General features: G+C 35.4%; 1 long non-coding RNA gene across 4 annotated transcripts in view; it reads right to left on the bottom strand.

The window, feature by feature from the left end:
- The window catches only part of LOC136042826 (uncharacterized), an 82,203-nt gene that overhangs the window by 14,536 nt on the left and 53,623 nt on the right, over nt 1-14,044 (bottom strand). For 3 of the 4 annotated variants that reach the window (XR_010621450.1, XR_010621453.1, XR_010621451.1), the window contains one exon: nt 5,032-5,324. This is a non-coding gene — a long non-coding RNA (uncharacterized LOC136042826). Of the gene's footprint in view, nt 1-5,031; nt 5,325-9,447; nt 11,194-14,044 lie in introns of all 4 variants that reach the window. The other variant, XR_010621452.1, reaches the window with a different exon arrangement.

The following is a 14,044-nucleotide window of genomic DNA, read 5'->3' on the forward strand; positions in this document are numbered from 1 at the left end:
TTTAAATCAACCTGAACCACCCAAGGTTACCGCCAATAACCTTAGCCGAGCCTCCAGTAATACATATCTAAACAACGAAAACAAAAAAGGCTGGCAGTATAAATTACCAAAGAAATAAAGAGCGGAAAACCTTTTTGTCTATTAATATTAATTAGACTAAAAAACTGAAAGTATTATTCAGTCTTCAGGACTGTAAATTTCACTAACACACTAAGAAGACTTCTTGGTTGAAACGATGTCATCTTGCAAAAGGAGACTTGAGAGCTGTCTTAGGGATTTTCTGGGACATGCAGGACGCCCTGTCGGTATTATCGAACTAAATACTAGCTGATAAAATTTATATTTTGTTCCCATTATTTACTCATTAGAGTTTGAAAGGAGAATCGGGAAGCCAAGAAAAAAGGGAAGCTTCCGTCTTCCTCACTCCTAAAAACTATTCTTATAACTACATGAAGGATTCGCCACTGATATGCTGAAGGAAATAATCCTTCTTCAACCAAGCCTGAGGTGATTTGGGAACCAAACATCCGTTTCTAACTCCTATTATCTTATTTATTTTGTCAAAGTCACTAGAAAATGCCTTGGAAAATTGATACCTGCCTATATTTAACTTCCATATAAGATCTCCCAACAGTATTTTACCATGTGAAATACCAGGTATTAGTTCAGAAACTATTCACTGAATTCAATATTGACACCCTAGTTCCTAAGAAGTCACCAGTTGCAGCTCATGATGATATGGTAAATAAAAAAAGAGACAGAATTACCATCCGAATGCGTCCTCTCCCCAACCAAAAACCAAACTGTTCTTCTCTTAGAACATGACCTAGAGAATCTCAAAATCATCATACTAAGTATCATCATACTAAGCTAAGGCTTCTATAATTACCACACTCACACTGATTATTTTTCCAATTAATTAAAAAAAAAATTTCCCAAAAATTAATTTTTTTAAAGAAAAGTAAAAAAAGGCATTTTAAACTTAAGACCATTAGGGAAAACTTCTTAAAATAATTCAAACTCAAAACAACCAGAAACTACTATTAAGGGAATAAATGAAAACCAAAACAAACCGAAATTAAATAAACAATCATAGCAAACAGAGAGATATAGGTACTAATCTACAAGCAAATCTTCTTTGGCTTAGGAACCGTTTAACGTTTGTTAATAGTTTTTTTAGTATTAATAGGTTGATAATAAATTGAATATAAATGAATAAATAGATCTTAAAACGAATAAAAAATAAATTTACGTTCAAGTCGAAAGTAAAACAAATAAAAATTCTTACAAACAGGATATCACACACAAAATTTTCTAAAATCAAATACTAATCAGAAGTTTCGGAAGAGGGCTCAAAAAAATTAAATAAGAAAAGGTCTAGTTGCCCTCCGAATCACTTTTTAAAATCCCCCTCAACGTACCTTGAGGGTTCGAGCTTAATACTGTTAGTAGTTCATGACAGATTACACACACACCTTTTTGATACGCTGGGTGCAAGTAGTATGTTTTGATTTAGTTTTACATGTCCTTCAACATTCGAAACAGTTTTACCTAATTACTCTCAACCGTTCCGAACACAACCAGAATCAGTCGATTGTCCTCGGCATCTTTTTCAAAAGATGTGAGGGGTTTTGTCACCCCAACAGGTCTTACTTAATATAATAAATCTTTCTTAAAATGTAAGAGCGAAGTTATTTGATCTTTTGACTATTTTAACCTTAATTCTCATGAGCCTTTCGGATACACCCACAACAAACATTTTTCCTATTCTTAATGATAAACCCTGTATGTAAATAATACGCAAATTGCAAAATTTACAATCTTTTCCCCAGATTTATGGGGGTATTGCATCCCTGGATGAGTTCTATTAGATATTTAGACTAATTTAAACGTATTGAAAATTAAAAAAGAACTGATCATTGTAAAGGAGAGGAAGCATCTAAAAAGGGCAAGAAAAAGAAAGAACTGGTTACCTTACAATCTCCCTTCAACATCCCTTAACCTACCTTGAAAGTTTCAACCTATAATACCCCAAGTTATTCCATATTCGCTACTGATATTCACTTTTCAAAACCAACAAAATATAATTAATATTGATTGTGTTTGACATTCCTCTCAAAATTTCCTTAAAGGTTTTGCCTTAATATTCTTAGCTTTTTTTTAGGTCCATGATCAGACACACCTTCTTTTCTTAAAAACCTTAAGTGTTAATAATGGGCAACTTGAATAACATGGTGCCCTTGTCCTGGGAGGGTGTCAAACCCGGAAGAAGTTATATACCTGTGGACTATTTTAGACAAAATGGCTATCTCAAAACTTTTATAGAATGAATGGTTGAAAAAAAATGTGCCGGAAACTGGTTACCCTCCGATCAAATATGGCTCTTAAAAAAAGACACTAGAACTTCTTATTTCAAATCGAAGGAGCTCCATCCAAAGCTTGAACGACCTTTTCTTCAATATGAAGTTCCTCTGGCAAAAAAAAATACTAATAATGCACTGAACCTTTATGGCTCTTCATTATAGCACTGATACCTCTCATAGATCTGGTTTAATTAAAGTTTTATTACAATTACTACTTACTTCCCCTTTTCTTAAATTTATTTAGAAAAATCATTTACCACATCATCAGCACCCAGGGCCTATTTATTTTTTTTATCCATTGATTATCATCTCTAATGCTTCCTCGCATTTTTGCTTAAGATAGTACAATTATGCTTGATACAGCTAATTGCCTAATGAGAATATTGGAAAGTTTTGAATTGTGGTTAAATTTTCTGCAATTTCAGTAATTTTATCAAAGGCCTCCATTTGTCCTTGGTTTATATTTTAAAGCTTTTTCCATTTTCCTTACATTCCTTTCGATTTCATAATATTTTTTGTAAAACCCCTCTTCTTTTTTGTGAAACAAAGGCGACTTCACGATTAATTCTAACTGCATTTTCAACAATCCTTCGTAAGAAACCATCTGCAATTTCGCAAAGTTTTTCCTAAAATAAAATTGTTCCACCTATTTTCTACATTGTAGAATTTCAAACTCTCCAGTTTAATATTTTACTCTTCGCTTACCCCCTATGTTTCCCTCCCCTCTATATTCGTATACATAACAGATGGCAATGACCCTTATCCTATTTGATTCTTCCAGTATATCCATTCCAAATTCGAGTGAATCAATAGTTTTTTGTTTTTTTTTTTAAATAAAAAGTTCTAATAGGAATAAATCCTTTGAATAGACAGTGATAAATTTCAAAAAAATACTAGATATTTTGGGTATATATGGAGGGACCGCCGTTAGTAGTAATACTGATTAACGCAGTAAGTATTAGTAGTGATAATACTACTGATGACGTTCACTGCATATGTGACCAAAATATCAATTATTTTGTGAAATTTACGAAATTATCTAGGTTACTTTTAGCATGAAGATCTGGAAGAATCATTTACTGTCGTATGGGGATTCTTCATACACATATATAAAAGACCAGGTTAGAGAAAATAGTTCTTCCTTTTCCAGTCTTCAGTCATTTTTTTGCGAAAAAAAAGAATCTTTTGGAACCTTCCTGATATAAAGAAAAGATCAATGGAGACATGATCCAATTGTTGTTTGCGATATAAATGACAAAATCAACACCACACTCGAGATTCATACCAATCTCACAAAATTATAAAACGAGGACGGAAATCAACAAGCGCCTGTAGTTTCATCATCTTCTGGAAGTACATGGGTAATATCAAAAGAATCTGACCAGTTAGCTTTCCATGTGGATCTTCTGATGTTTCTTTTTTTCTTGATGTTCATCTATCAAGTTACAAAAACAGGAAAAATTCAATGGCAACCACTTCAGTTACTGACCATTTTCTGGTGACTAATCAGTATATAAGAGGGTATCAGCAACTCCTAAACAGTTTGTTCAGAAAGATAAATTTTGAGACTATCGTGGTAAACATTTACTACTCCTGGATTTTTTTAAAACGAGCATTTATTTATCACTGTTATTTTCAAAACTTTTTTTTAAGTTACTACGGGGCAAAAATTGTTCATATCAATGGCAACATTGGTGAATTTATTAGTCTATTAAGATGAAGCTGAGATTTAATACCGAGCCCCCAGCAATACACATTTAAAGCAACGAAAACAAAAAGCCTGGGAGTTTTAGTGACCGCAGAGGAAAAGAGAGTCAAAACTATTGTGCAAAAGGGGGGATGACAGCTGTCTTAAGGATTTTCTGGGACCTTCTTCTGTCTTAGGGAGTTTAGAGACCTACTGGACGAACATTTAGCTTTACCCAATTAAATACCAGCTAATAAAATTTCCGTTTTTGCTCCCATTATTTCCCCCTTAGAGATTTGAAGAAGAATCGAGAAGCTAACAAAAAAGGCAACCTTCGTCCCATCTCCCTCACTCCTTAAAACTATATGAAAGATTCGCTCCTGATACCCAATTAAATACCAGCTAATAAAATTTCCGATTTTGTTCCCATTATTTCCCCATTAAAGATTTGAAGAAGAATCGAGAAGCTAAGAAAAAAGGGAACCTTCGTCCCATCTCCCTCACTCCTTAAAACTATATGAAAGATTCGCTGCTGATATGCTGAAGGAAAAAATCCTGCTTCTTACACGCCTAAGGCGATCCAGGAACCTCAAGTCCACTTTAATTAGCTAGTTTATCGACTCAACATCACTAGAAAAATTCTTAAAAAGAAACTTATATCTGACTTAATTTGATTTCCATTAAAAATCTCCCAAAAATATTTTACCCTCTGAAATGGAATTCATTAGCTCAGAAATCAGTCTCATCGATCAATATTGACTCCCTTATTCATAAAAAGTCACTAAGAAAAGATACCAGCTCCTATGCAAAAAAGATAGTAAATTAAAAAAAAAAAATTACCAGCCGAGTACGTCTAATTAAGTTTCAGCTGTCAATCAAGTTACTAAAAAAGATCATACCCCTGTTTAGATCGAAGACACCCAATATTCCCAAGTTATCGAAAAAATAAAAATAATTATTTTCCCGACTTATGTCAACTACCTCATATTCCACTTCGTCAATGTCATCGCATAGGGTTTTGGTGAGTTTCTTCTCTCCTAAAAACATGCTGCAATCATCACTTATCTCCATTTTCGACTTTTTCAGTAGATGCCGTTCATCTTTGAAATTTGGACTCTTTCCCAATATACAGTGACTGTTTTCCTCGACCGAAAGGGCACAAAATTGTTGGTAATTAAACAGTACCCTTTTACTGTCATCATCCATGTTCTCCATTTTCGACTTTTTCAATAGATGCTGTTCTTCTTCTTCGAAATTTGGACTCTTTTTTTCAACTGAAAGGGCACAAAATTGTTGGTAATTAAACAGTACCATTTTACTGGGTCACTAAATATAAATCAACAAACACTTACAGTTCAATGGGGGCTCCACTAAAGTGCATTTATGCAAACGTGTACTCACTAAACTCAGCTGTTTAACAACACCCCCCCCCCTCCCCGCCATTGCCCCATATATTTTATAGATTAACACGCTTGGATTCAATGTCGCAAAGAAGCTTCTTTTGATAAAAAAAATAACAGAGAAAGATGCTCATAATTATATGATAAAATATAAAAAGAGACAAAATTACTAGCCAGCTATGTCTAATTAAGTTTCATCTTTCAATCACGTTATGAAAAAAGATCATATCCCTGTTTAGATCTAAGATACCCAATAAGTTTAACTTTTAGTATAAAAGTTAATCTTTTTTGTGACTTACATTTTGTTCCTTTTCTTTTTCATTGCATAGCTTCTTTTTATGTTAGTAAGCGAACAAAAATTGACTTATCTCATGTTATAAAATGGTGTCGGAAAGAAAATCTTTTCCAAGTTAAAAAGCAATTTAATACCTGAACTAATACGCCTTGATAAGGTAGTTTATCAATTGAAGAAATATGCATACAATACTTGAGCTCTTGAGAAGCATTGCACGAGCTACAGACACGATAGGGGATGGCTTTAAATATTTAAGACCAGAATTGCTTACATTGAGTGACGCAAAAATTAAAGAAAATATATTTTCTTGGTCCGGTCCGGTATAGAATATCCCAGTAACTTCCTACAGTCATAATTTCAAACAGTGGCATATTCATTCCAAAAGATACCCGTAGTATTTCCAAAATAAACAGTTGAAACCGAGGACTTTTTGATATTTTTAATTAATTAAACGATAACTTAAATTTATGTTGATATATTGAAATTTATATGTGATAAGTGAATCGTTGTTAGTCAATGCGGATCGCTTTTGGGATGTGAAGTTTCTTCCCATTTTATCTGGTTTTTCATGTTACTGAACCTAGGCCTTCTCCAGAGTTCTTGGTATCTTTTATTTTATTTTAATAGCTTTTTTATATTATTATTATTATTTTTTATGTTTATTTCGCTGGACGTGTCAGCGGGCGGTGTTATTGACCGGGCAATGACGGGAGAATATGTTTAATTACACTTGTATGAATTGCTTGTAGTGAAGTATGGATGCTGTATTTATATAAAGAAGTTTTTCCATCCCGTGTATTACGAATTTGTCTTCTTAGCCGGGCTCTGGACCTTTTGTTATTTGTTCAAGGAGGCACACTCGTGCCTCTATAAAGAGGCGACACACGACAATGTTAAGCGATCTTCGGTTCCAGTGGTCGCAGACGGATGGGGAGGGATGCATTTCGTAGCCCGAGCTCCAACTAAGAAACCTGCAAAATTTCATCCCCCTCCAACTTTTTCTTCATGGGGAAAATCTGGCCGAAAGTTTCGACCTGTCAACCCAAGCCCCTCTTTAACGTTGTCCGATCGGGCTGAAATTCACAAGTTAAGGTCCCCTAGGGCCCAGGAGCTTATCCGCGAAATTTCAGCTTGATCCGATAACTCCTTCCCTGTTTTCCAGGAACCACGCATAGCCACTTAAAATTCATTTACTTTTTTTTTCGCCACGCCTACAGGTCACATCCGACATCGGATCTGGGTGTACGAAGACTCATTCGATGCGGAATTCTCCGAGTAAGTGCCCATGAAAGTTTCGTAGGAAAATCTTAACCCCCCGAAACTTTCGACCCTCCAACCCCCCCCCCACCCCTTTTAACGTTGTCCGATCGGGCTGAAATTCACAAGTTAAGGTCCCCTACGGCCCAGGAGCTTATCCGCGAAATTTCAGCTTGATCCGATAACTCCTTCCCTGTTTTCCAGAAACCACCCATTAGCTATTTAAATTAACGGATTTCTCTCCATAAGAGCCCATGTTAATTTGAAATTTTTAAAAGCTATTGAGAAGTTATATTTACACACATGCAAGTTATTAGCTCAGTTGGTAGAGCGTGAGACTTTTAATCCTCTGGTCAAAGGTTCAAGTCCCATACGGGCGATTTTTTTTCACAACATCAAAAAAATTTTGATAACACCTGGACAGCTTATCATTTGAGAGATAACAGAATATTAGCTTCTTATGAGCAAAAGAAACATTTCGGTCATTCTATCTATTTTTTTTTTTTCTATTTTATACAATGATTTAAAAGCGGGGGTGGGTTCCTCTCCTAATTCCTGTACGAGGAGTACAGGAACTATTAAATTACATCCACCATGGATTGTAGAAAAACGTACAGAATTAATATGAAAAAAAATTAAACCTGTACAAAAGAGTCTTTAAAAGCAGGGGGTTTGCCTCTCCTAATAGTCTTCTTATAGTCCTAATTATTAAATTACATCCACCATGGATTGTAGAAAAACGTACAGAAATAATATGAAAAAAACTTCGTTTTCTTAAAGAGTTAAAGAGGCTGCGTCCCAAAGCCGAACCTTAAAACGTACAGGAATTAGAAGAGGCAGTTGGGGGGCTGCCGCCCCCCAAACCCCCAGCTTTTAAAGACTCTTTTGTACAGCCTTTTTGTTTTTTTGCTAACCCCCCGCTCTTGGCTTCGGAAAGGCCCTCTTTTAATTAACAAAAAATTGAAATGAATGAATAATGGAATAACTTCGAAAAATGTTAAACACAAGAGGACAGGAGAACCATTGCGCCGAAACTAGTAATTAGTAACAATGAAGTCCCCCCACAAAAAAAAACCTGTACAAAAGAGTCTTTAAAAGCTGGGGGTTTGGGGGGCGGCAGCCCCCCAACTGCCTCTTCTAATTCCTGTACGTTTTAAGGTTCGGCTTTGGGACGCAGCCTCTTTAACTCTTTAAGAAAACGAAGTTTTTTTCATATTATTTATTATTATAACGAACCTGAACCTGAATTTAGCTGATTCATTTGAAGTTTAGACAGTTACGTACAATAGAGAAACTTTAAGGAGAAACTGACGAATGTTACGACAGTTTTGACAATGTATATTAGGGAAGGGGTTTATTAGCGATTGAAACGATTATTATATTTGGAAGGAGCGTAAAAGAGGCGTTGCCTAATTTCTATCTAAGTAACAAATGCGCCTCCAAATTCATCAGCAAAAAAAGCATTATCCAACATTTAGAATGAGGTTTTTTTTCAACCTCATTCTAAAAATTCTGAGGAGGAAACCCCTAACCAACAAACGACTTTCAGAAATAAATATGACCTTAATACTTTTATCTAGGGAGCTCGTGCATTTATCGTCAGGAATTAAAATTATGCGTACATGTTGCATAAATATCTCTTGCTCATTGTCGAATCATTTTATGGTTTGTCGTAAACATCAACAATTAACAAAGGATACCAAAAGAAAAAGTACTAAACACATCTTCGAACTTGCATTTCATCCAATCAGGTTGTTCTTAAACTTCCTTCTCAAACGAACACAACGGAGAAAAGTTATTGATGAACCCTTAAAGTGTCTTTTTTCCCAAGGACAGGTAAATAAATCAGAGCGATGTCGGCACACAAAACCTGCATCAGATAGGCTTTCTACAAATAAATTCATTTTTGAGTAAAAATTCCAATAATTAGGAGGCATCTTGTTCCATAATGGAACGCGTTGTTCACGGTCCAAATAAACCTTCCGTCGTGATTCCGAGAGCTCACGTTTCGCAGCTAACAGTCTGATTTTGATTTGCTGACTTATCTTCCAATTATTCCTAACTTTTTATTTCTACTTAATAGAAAAACATTCTGAGCCTTGGCTATTCTACTGCTATCACCTTCAATCTATCTACCGTCTTGTCAATAGCACTAAATAACGACGAAGAGTCCTGGTTGAACTTCGCTGAGGTAAGGATGCTGGGACTGTTTTGAAAAACTGTTCATTTTAGTTTTATTGATTTTATACTCTTGTAAGTTGTTTTTTCTTATTTGGATTGCTGAGGACGGCCCTTGAACATAGGGCCGAAATATTCATTCTAATTTGTTTCCCATTGTCTTAAAAAAAATTCCCTATTGTTCTTCTTGTTTTAGGTGTTTGCAATAGCACTACCCAGGTAAGTGAAGTTATCCACTTAAACTACCTTCTCGATACACAACATTACCTCTTCATCTTCACTTCTTCAAAGTTCAGGAAACTTGGCCTTCTTCACGTTAATTTTAAAACCTGTTGGCTACTGGCTCCTCGAGCTTCCGAAAATTCCAATAATCAGTCATTTTGCTAACATCTTCATCTAAGACGCTTAAGTTATCAGGATAAACTAAGTCTAGAAGAAGTTATTTTCCGAATAGATACCATACTCTCCCATAGTCTTTGACAAGTTTCTTAGGACGATCCATAGAAATGGGGATTTTGTTTTTCATTATTTTTCTGATTGAAAACAAAGGGTGAATTCGCACCAACAATTTCACAAGTAATTTTATATTTTATTTTAATGAATATTTTTGGGACTTCCTCCATTAGGCATAAAATTAAAAAGTATTACCACAATCTGTCTGTGCAAGCCCTTAAATGTGTTTTCTTTCAATTCAAGTTATAATTACATAGAGAACTGCAATATTTATTTTTAAAAATAATAAAACCTCTGCTAACGTTTCTCTTAAATAAGAAAACTCTTAAATTGAGATTGATTCTCGGAGTTGCAAGGGCTTACACCTGTCACACCAAAATAGATAGCCTCCCCCTAATGCCTAGTTCAAATGGAAATAGTGGAACTTCTTTTGAGAGCAAATAGCAGAGAATGATATCAGCTGTTGCTCATAATAATGTGAGAAAATAAAAATGGATAAAATTACCAGCTAGGTACGTCTCATTAAGTTTCAGCTTTCAATCAAATTACCGAAAAAGATCATACCCCTGTTTAGATCTAAGACACTCAATAAGCCTCTAGTTATAATAATAATGATAAAACAAGAGTAAGAGCTCATATGGCACTTGTGACGAGGTCGGAAGAGCCAAGAGCTCACATGGTATGAGCTCTAGCAAAATTCTAAGAATCAATAGATTGATTTAAAAGGAAAATCAGAGGCTTAATGCCGGTCGGGATTTAAAATGAAAGCTCTGAGACATAAGGTCCTTCGAAATATCAAATTTCATTAAGATCCGATCACCCACTCATAAGTTAAAAATACCTCATTTTTTCTAATTTTTCCTCTCCCTTCAGCCCCCAGATGGTCGAATCGGGGAAAACGACTTTATCAAGTCAATTTGTCCAGGTTACTGACATGCCTAACAATTTTCATCATCCTAGAACATCCAAAAGCACCGAAGTCGTCAAAGCACTGGACCCCCCCCCCCCTACTCCCCTAAAGTAATCGGATCCAGCCCGGTTATGTCTATCAGGTATCTACGACATTTGCTTATTCTACCCACCAAGTTTCATCCCGATCTCTCCACTCTAAGAGTTTTTCCAAGATTTCCGGTTTCCCCCTCCAACTCCCACCAATGTAACCAGATCTGGTCGAGATTTAAAAAAAAGAGCTTTGAGACATGAGTTCCTTCTAAATATCAAATTTCATTAGATCCGGTCACCCGCTCTTAAGTTAAAAATACCTCAATTTTTCTAATTTTTTCGAATTAACACAACCCCAACTCCCCCAAAGAGAGCAGATTCAGTTCGGTTATGTCAATCATGTATCTATGACTTACACTTATTCGTCCCACCAAGTTTCAGCCCGATCTCTCCTCTAACCGTTTTCCAAGATTTCCTGTTTCCCCCTCCGACTCCCCCAATATCCTAATAACATGCTCCCATCATCACTGTTCTCCATTTTGACTTTTTCAACAGACGCTGTTCTTCTTCTTTGAAATTTTAATCATTTTCTAGGTACAGAGAGACTCTTTTCCATTACTGAAAAAGCACAAAAATGCTGTAAACAGTTATGTTTTACTGGTTCACAAAATATACATAAATGGACGTTTACAGCTCAGTGGGGGCTCCAGTAAAGTACAGTTATAGTAAAGTGCACTCAATAAATTAAGTCATCCCCCAACCCCACACACCCCCCCCCATCCCCGGCATTGCTCCACACATTTAATATTTCATCACACTTGAATTCAATGTCTAATTAAATGAACAAAACAGGATTTTTTTCGACTGAAGTTAAGGAGCAACAATAAAACTCAAAACGAACAGAAATTATTCCGTATATGAAGGGGTTACCCCCCTCCCCTAGCTCAGTGCCTTTTCTCTTCAAGCTAAAATTTTTATAACTTTTAAAAAAGTTGAATATTCTAATAAAACTGGCCTTGTGTTTTAGGATTCATTCTTAAAAAATTGGGACAAACATTCAAAATTAAGAAGTTATTGAGGAGGAAGGTAATCCCTTCTAAACGGAATAATATATGTTCGGCTCGAATTTTAATGTTGCTTTACTTTCAGTTGGAAAAAATATTTTTTTTAAGTTAATTTCTGATCTTTGAAAATAATGCCGTTAAATCTGGCTCAAGTTTCATTAAAAATCCCCCGTAAAATATTTTACTTAAGATAGACCCACCCTTAGCAAACTTTTAGCTGACAGGCTAAGTTATAATAATTTTTCCGATCACTCCAAAATCCTCCCTTCAGCGAAGATAATTTGCCGGAAATCATCAGCATAATCAAATTCCAAAAAAGTTTTTCTTCCCCATTTGATTCTATGTTCTCCCACTGCCTTTACTGTTCTCCTCAAGACTAAGTTCATCCAACTGATCCATATTAAATGGGGTAGGATAGGATTTCACTAACGCCTGATTTAAGACAAAACCTTCGGTTAACCTCCTTTCCTATCTTGACCGCAACAACGTTATTCTCGTACTAGCACTAATACTCTTAATATATTTGTCTGGTATACCATACAAGGGTAAGACCTTCCCTAAGCTCTTCTATCTACAGAATTGAACGCTTGCTCATAATCTATAAAACTGAGGAGCAAACGTGTTTATTGACTCAGACACTCCTCAGTAATTAACCTAAAGGAGGCCCTAGAAGGTCAATCATTTTGATCAAGTTTCTGTCAATAGACTGATGTGTGCTTTACTTAATCTTCATTCGACCCTTCAATCAACCCTTCAATCTTGACCAAAGCTAATGTAACACACTGCTTTTGATCAAAATGATTGAGTCATTCAAACTTTCTATCAATCACAGTCAAAACTTGACTCAAACGTCAAACAGGTTCCTAGACTCATGCTAGAGTCAATCGATTGATGAAAGCTTTTGATCAAAATGATTGGCCGTCTAGGGCCTCCATAAGAGTAAACATTCGGTCGACACATCCTCTACCTTTCCTAAACCCGCACTGTTCTCCTCTTAAAACTTTGTGAACAGCATCTCTCAGTCAAAAAGATATCATATTACTAAGTAATTTGGTACCTACAGAGACTAGGTTAATGTCCTTTTAATTACCATATTGACTCTTTATCACTTTCGGTACTTATCTGTTAGAGCAACAACACTCAAGAATTACACTGTCTAATATCCGAGAGCAAACCGGTTTCATTTGTCTGTTTTAAGAGACAATTAGCTTACGCTCAGTGGAAAACAAGTAGTTTGTGACATAACACATTGGACTAATATAATTTGGGATATATATTTGTACATTAGAGGGGAAAGTAAAGTATTTGGACAGCGGGAAGTTAGAAAACAATGCTTACTTCATATTTGGCAGAATCATTGTAGCTAACACACTTTGCATGCATCCTCGTATACTTTACCTCTCCCCCCCCCTGATGCACAAATATATACCCCGAATTATATATATTCTCAATGCATTTTCCCACCCGTAATTTGTTTTTACAGTTTTTGTTTCGCCACGGTAGATTCAATTTATAGGTAAAGGAATTCACATCAGAGACGCATTGCGATAATACCTAGAAACTATCACACATTAGTGGAGGGGTTTGGGGTTAAAGCATTGCGGGTCTACATAAAAAATGTTTTAGCAGCAATTATTCTGGATATTATGAAGTAGATATTGTTTCATTTGGAAAGACCTAACTTCACTTCTTGGGTGTCGTGGCTATCAGACCTTTAATTTTTACCTTTGTACCTTTTTACCTAATTGTACCTTTAAAATTGGGATAAAGCATTGCGGCTCTACATACAAAATGTTTTTGCAGCAATTATTCTGCATATTTTTAAGTAAATGCTGTTTCATTTGGATTAACCTAACTTCACTTCTTGGCTGTCGTAGCTAGAAGTACTTTCTAATTTCCATAATATTTTTCCTTATAACCTCCCGGCCAATTTAAGGACGACTAGCTTCTTGTTTGGCCCTGGATGGTAGGCCCAAAAGGACGATCTTTGGTAATGTGTCAACTTTCAATTCTTTGGGAGAACACCTAATAAATTTTCCGCCGTCTTTTGGAGTGCTCAAATCTCTCTTTCGATTACATATACCAACACATATATAAATAAATACTTATCATAATGGAAATAAATCGTGCGAAAAACTAAAAACGACATTATTTCAAACTTTCCAACTTTTTTGGAAATTCTTGTCTTATAAGTAAAAAAATAATCATCGCTCTTGTCTATATGGCAGATGCGATCAAGGTGCATTAATTCCAAAATTTTAATTTTTTATCCTGGAGAAAAATTATATCTTTAAATCTGCTTTTCGAACACATATAGTTTTCCACTCTGGTCTTTACAGTCCCATTCATAAATAAAACAGCATTATTTTGTATAACCCAGGATTGATCCTAAAATTGCAGGAATT

The sequence above is a fragment of the Artemia franciscana genome, unplaced genomic scaffold, assembly GCF_032884065.1.
Source record: "Artemia franciscana unplaced genomic scaffold, ASM3288406v1 Scaffold_209, whole genome shotgun sequence".
NCBI lineage: Eukaryota > Metazoa > Arthropoda > Branchiopoda > Anostraca > Artemiidae > Artemia > Artemia franciscana.